Raw genomic sequence first — 6,000 nt, forward strand, 5'->3', positions numbered from 1 at the left:
AGAGGCTTTAACCCACTGAGCCACCCAGGCACCCCTGTATCTTATTTTTTTAAAGATTTTATTTATTTGAGAGAAAGAGAGAGAGAGCTTGTGTGAGAGAACAAGTGGGAAGAGGGGCAGAAGGAGAGGGAGAAGCAGACTCCCCACAGAGCAGGGAGCCAGATGTAAGGCTCGATCCTAGGCCCCTGTGATTATGATCTGAGTTGAAGGCAGATGCTCAACCGACTGAGCCACCTTGGCGCCCCTCTTCTTGTACATTTTAATGCATCCATATAGATGGAACTAATTTTCTTTATTTTTTTTACTTTTACAAAATTGAGAATATTTCTGAAATATTTCTGAATTTTCTGAATATTCTGAAACATTTCAGTTGATTATATTGTTTACCTTTTTTTTCCCTATCAACCAAATCTCTCATTATCCTTTTAAACGACTTCATAATAGTCCATTCGAATATGCCATAATTTTAACAAATTTTCTACTAAGGAACATTTATATTTTCTACATTTTTCCTATTATAAATGTGCCATTCTTTTTTTTTTTTTTTAAGATTTTATTTATCCATTTGACAGACAGAGATGACAAGTAGGCAGAGAAATAGGCGGGGGGCAGGGGGAAGCAGGGTCCCCGTTGAGCAGAGAGCCCGATGCAGGGCTCAATCCCAGAACCCTGAGATCGTGACCCGAGCCGAAGGCAGAGGCTTTAACCCACTGAGCCACCCAGGCGCCCCTAAATATGCCATTCTTATACACTATTTCTATTATTTCTCTAGGTCCTAGAATCACAGAGTGATTCAGATGCTACATCACAGAGTATATACATTCTTAAGACTTTGTGGGTTTTTTTTTTTTTTTTTTAGATTTTACTTATTTATTTGACAGAGAGAGACACAGCAAGAGAGGGAACACAAGCAAGGGGAGTGGGAGAGGGAAGAAGCAGGGCTTCCCACTGAGCAGGGAGCCCGATGCAGGGCTTGATCCTAGGACCCTGGGATCACAACCTGAGTGGAAGCAGATGCTTAACAACTGAGCCACCCAGGTTCCCCACATTCTTAAGACTAATGTATTTCACCAGATTGTCCTCCAAGGGGAACATATAATTTATATTCCCATCAGCATGGAGATTGGTATGTTTGATGGGTAGAAGTAGGTGACTCAAGGTAAAATGCTGGCTGAAGAGAAAATATTTGTTGGCAGAATGTTTATTGTCTATTATTTGTACACCACGTTGATAGGTGCTGGAGATATACTGGTGTTCAAGGACTCCTCAACTTGGTTCTCTGTGCTCTTCCTTCTCCAGTTATCGCAGATTAGAAAAAAAAGGTCTAGCTTTGTGAATGAATGAACTAACATCACACACCATGATGTTACATAAACGTGTTACATAAATGACATCAGAGTGAGCAGCATGGAGACCGGCGAGGTGCATTTCCACAACCATCACATATGTGATGTCACTATAGAATAATGTTCACCCACGCTTTCCTTCCTTTGCTCTCCCCTGTACAGATGTGACTAGAAGCCTTGAAATTTTATTTCCCAGACTCCCTTGCTATCAGGGTTGAATAGATTATTTCTTTTTTTTTTTTAAGATGTATTAGTAAAGAATGGCCACATTTGGTAGAATCAAAACATCCTCGATACTTAAATTTGTTTTATACTGTAATATCATTGAAGAACTTTATGTTTTGCAATCATTAGATATAATGATATCACTATATCATTATACCTATATATATATATAGATATAATATCATTATATTTATATCATTAGATATAATTTAATTTGAATCTCTGATCTACCACATACTTACTTAATGACCTTGAGGTTTAACTTTTCTCTCAGCTCCCATTTACTCATCTTTAAAACAAGGCCAGTAGTATTTGTGTTACAGAATTGAGGTGATGGTTTGATAAAGCCTGTAACACTTTTAGCAAATTGCTTGACATGTAGATGATATCAAATAAGTTTTACAGAAAGCGGTCCTCTCACCCCTGCATCTGAAAACCATTATTAAAAATACAGGTTCCGGGGCGCCTGGGTGGCTCAGTGGGTTAAGCCGCTGCCTTCGGCTCAGGTCATGATCTCAGGGTCCTGGGATCGAGTCCCGCATCGGGCTCTCTGCTCAGCAGGGAGCCTGCTTCCCTCTCTCTCTCTCTCTCTCTGCCTGCCTCTCTGTCTACTTGTGATCTCTCTCTGTCAAATAAATAAATTAAAAAAAAAATCTTAAAAAAAAAAAAATACAGGTTCCTAAGGCCCATACCAGATGTATTAAGACAGAATCTTAGGAAGTGACCTGCATTTTTAACAAATCCCTTTAGCATTCTTCACTGAGCTTTCAAAATTATTATATGAAGCAAATATTAAATATTTCCATCACATGTACACAAATGTGTGTGTGTGTGTGTGTGTGTGTGTGTGATTCAGACAGCCAAAAAGCCTGTAGTGAGCTTCTTGAAATGATCTTAGAACCCAAAGTATCACCCACTGCACTCTAGATGCTTCAAAGGGAGCTTAATAGAGGACTTCGGGGAATGTAATATCTAATTCAAAGCAATAACATCTAAAAGAAAAACCTTTGTCAATTCTTTGTGTCTCTAAATATCCCATGACTAAGGTGATCTTTGCCCATGAGAATGGTGCAGGGCAGTCTGGAACTTTGAGACTGGCTGAAATCAGATGCCTACTGATAGCCAATGAAGGTCAAGGCAGGGACCCTTCCATCAGAAACTTATATGAGTGAACAATTTTAACTCCTAAAATCTTCTGGTGGAATTCTAGGCCAGAAATTTTATTTTTGTTACTTTCAGCAACAGAAATGCCTTTGATGCCAGCTGGTTCTTCTTGGTTCTGGTGAGTGACTTTGGAGCTGTGTGTCACCCCCCTCCCCCGGTCCCCTTATTGCCATGTCACTCTTCTCTCCTTCTCTGCTCCTGCATTTAGGTTTACATATGCCTAAGAATTCACAGACCAAAAAAGGGAATTTGAAATTAATCAAGGCTGATTCTAGTTCCAGTGAGGTGACTAAGCTTTCTTGTTCAAGAACAGGAAATGAAATGTACTTTTGACCTTTAGTTTTGTGGGGGGAATCCATACCCAATAGGACTCCGCAGAAGAGGGCAGGGGGGATGCAGGTCAGAGCTGGCGGTTGTGGCCTAAGAAGGTATAAAGAAGAATGGGAGCTGAGTTTAGCTATGAGGGTCTGTAGTCTTCCCGGAGAGCAGCCTTCCAGGCAGAGAGGTGGGTGAAGAGACTTTACTACAGCTTGGAGCAGGAAAGATAAGGGGACCACCAATCCTTCAAGCCACCACGTAGCCACAAGGAGCAAGGCCAGTAGAGACACGTATACACTGACCTTGCTTCTCTCCTGCTCAAGATTTTGATGCCCAGTGGGCACCATTTCTGGTCTAAGCCTCACCTCCCTCCTGTCCTTTTAGCGTTCTTGTCGCATGAAAAGGAAGATAGAAAGAAACCCATATCAACAGTCCTTCAAGTAAATGACATAGGATTTCCCTAAAAGTTGGGTAGGTGGGAGGGTCTTCAGTGAATCCTACATAAAACTGAGAAATTTTTACAAATCTGACATTACTTGTACTTTGACTGTTGAGGACAGAGATGTTTAAAGCTTATGTTCTGATCTCATCACACTTGCCTGAGTTAAACTGGGGTCAGCTGGCCCACCCCCATGCTTTGATTTCTGCCAGACATTAGAGACAGAATGTTTCTACAAGGCAAAGCTATAACATTCTGGATTAAGTTCCCATAGCCATCACTTTGCCAGTCCCAGAGAATGTGGAGAAGTGGGAATAACGCTCAGACTGGCCTTCTTTCCTTCTGTGCCCTTTATGGAGCCAAATCCAAAAACACAGAGAATTTTCCACTGTTTTTACCCATGTCGGTGAACTGGATTTTCTTTTTTTTTAAAGATTTTATTTATTTATTTGACAGAGAGAGATCACAAGTAGAGAGGCAGGCAGAGAGAGAGAGAGGGAAGCAGGATCCCTGCTGAGCAGAGAGCCCGATGCGGGACTCGATCCCAGGACCCTGAGATCATGACCTGAGCCAAAGGCAGTGGCTTAACCCACTGAGCCACCCAGGAGCCCCGGTGAACTGGATTTTCATGCGGAACTGTGTCGAGTCATCATAAGCACTTGAGACTATCGGTTGTGCTTTATCCTTTCATTAGCTCCCTCCAATGGCAGGTACTGTGGGGTACCTCATTCATTGCCCTCTGCTCCCCCAGCACTCACTCCCTTTCTAGTACAGGCCTACACAACTCTTCTGTATGGTTCTCACCTGGGAGGGCATCCACAAGATGCCAGACACCAGCAGGCCCGATGTGCTAGGAGCTGATGCAGCAGGAAATAGCCTTCAGCCAAAAAGAGATGGAAACTAGTGGGCAGATGTACACCTTCCTTGTCTGCGGAGGTTGGGAGCCAAGTAACTCTGCGCCATGTTCAAGTCAATATCATTTCCCTGAATTCCTACTGAGATTGAGTCCTAGTTCCCCCAACATTATCTTGCTTGCTATTATAGACTTTCCTGGCTTTCTTCCATTTGCTCCTTCCTGCCCCCACTTCTCTGTTGGCGCTTCCCAGGATCCCCTCCCCAGTATACTATTAGCTCACAAGTATCTGTCTTGGACAGTGCTTCACATATCCTTCAACCCAAGAGATGTAATGACTACTTCACATCTGACTAGGATGGAAACTAAAAAAGATCGAATCTAGCCATAAAGTACCATCGGGCCGTCCCATGAAAGGAGGCTGCCAGCCATCCTCTCTCAAGAGGGGACATTTATTGCCTTGCTCAGTTTTCCCCGATCGGAGGCCCTGCTGATGTTGTTGGCACAAAGAGTAGATTCATCTGTTGGGCATTTCACACCAAGCAGGCTCATAGAGCTGAGATGTAAAAGTTAAATGCCAATTTATGAATTTACCATAAGAAATAATGACCACAGGGAGTGGAATACTCAGCCTCCGAGAGCCCAGTATGCACTGTGGCTAGAGGCTGACTGACGTGGGATTCCAAAGATGCAGCGGAGGTTGAATGAAAAGCATGGAATCCGGACAGAGGAAGCCAGAGGGACCTGAGTCTAAAGGCATTAGACTCAGACACCCTGACACCCAGGCCGGCGAGTAAGGGCAACAGTGCCTGGGAAAGTAGGACTCAAAACTTCCTCAGCAGAAAATCCCTCCAACCATTCCACGCTGGCCATCCCCTCATGAATAGGACTTACAGATGGTTGGCCAATATGAAAATCCTCCAGAAAAATGCTACTACGTGGAACGCCTCTGAGATTCTCAACCTCTCCTTCTGACCTCACATCCTTTCTTTGAGTGTTAATAAATTCAATCAGATACAAACCAGTTCTGCTGCGCTGTAAATTATTCAGACTTGTTCAGTGGTTTTGCGTATGTCTGCCTTAATTTCAGTTTCCAAGGGGCAAACTCATTTCCCTAGTAGTTAGATGGAGGAGGGCCAATATAAAACTTCAGTGCCCACTTGCTAATACCACCCACCACATGCAGGCTGCACTTTCCTTTGGCCTCTACAACCCATCTTTGAGGTCAATGCTACTGTCTTTACTCACAAGAAAACAGAGGTTCAGGCTGGCCAACTGACTTACCCAGGGATGGACCTGGAATCAAGCCCACTTGTCCAGGCTCATAACCCCTGCCATTTCTGCCTTCTCATGCTCCCCACAGGTTATGATGGAGAAGCTCCTATTTAAGAGGTGAGCTGGGGATGCCTGTGTGGCTCAGTCAGTTAAGCCATTGCCTTCGGCTCAGGTCGTGATTCCAGGGTCCTGGGATCGAGTCCTGCATCGGGCTCCTTGCTGAGTGGGAGCCTGCTTCTCTCTCTGCCTCTACCTGCCACCCCGCCTGCTTGTGCGCACTCTCTCTCACTCTCTCTCTCTCTTTCTCGCTCTCTGACAAATAAATAAATAAATAAAATCTTAAAAAAAAAAAAAAGAGGTGAGCTGAAGGAAAGCTTTCA

Source organism: Lutra lutra, chromosome 10 (genome assembly GCF_902655055.1).
Source record: "Lutra lutra chromosome 10, mLutLut1.2, whole genome shotgun sequence".
Lineage (NCBI taxonomy): Eukaryota > Metazoa > Chordata > Mammalia > Carnivora > Mustelidae > Lutra > Lutra lutra.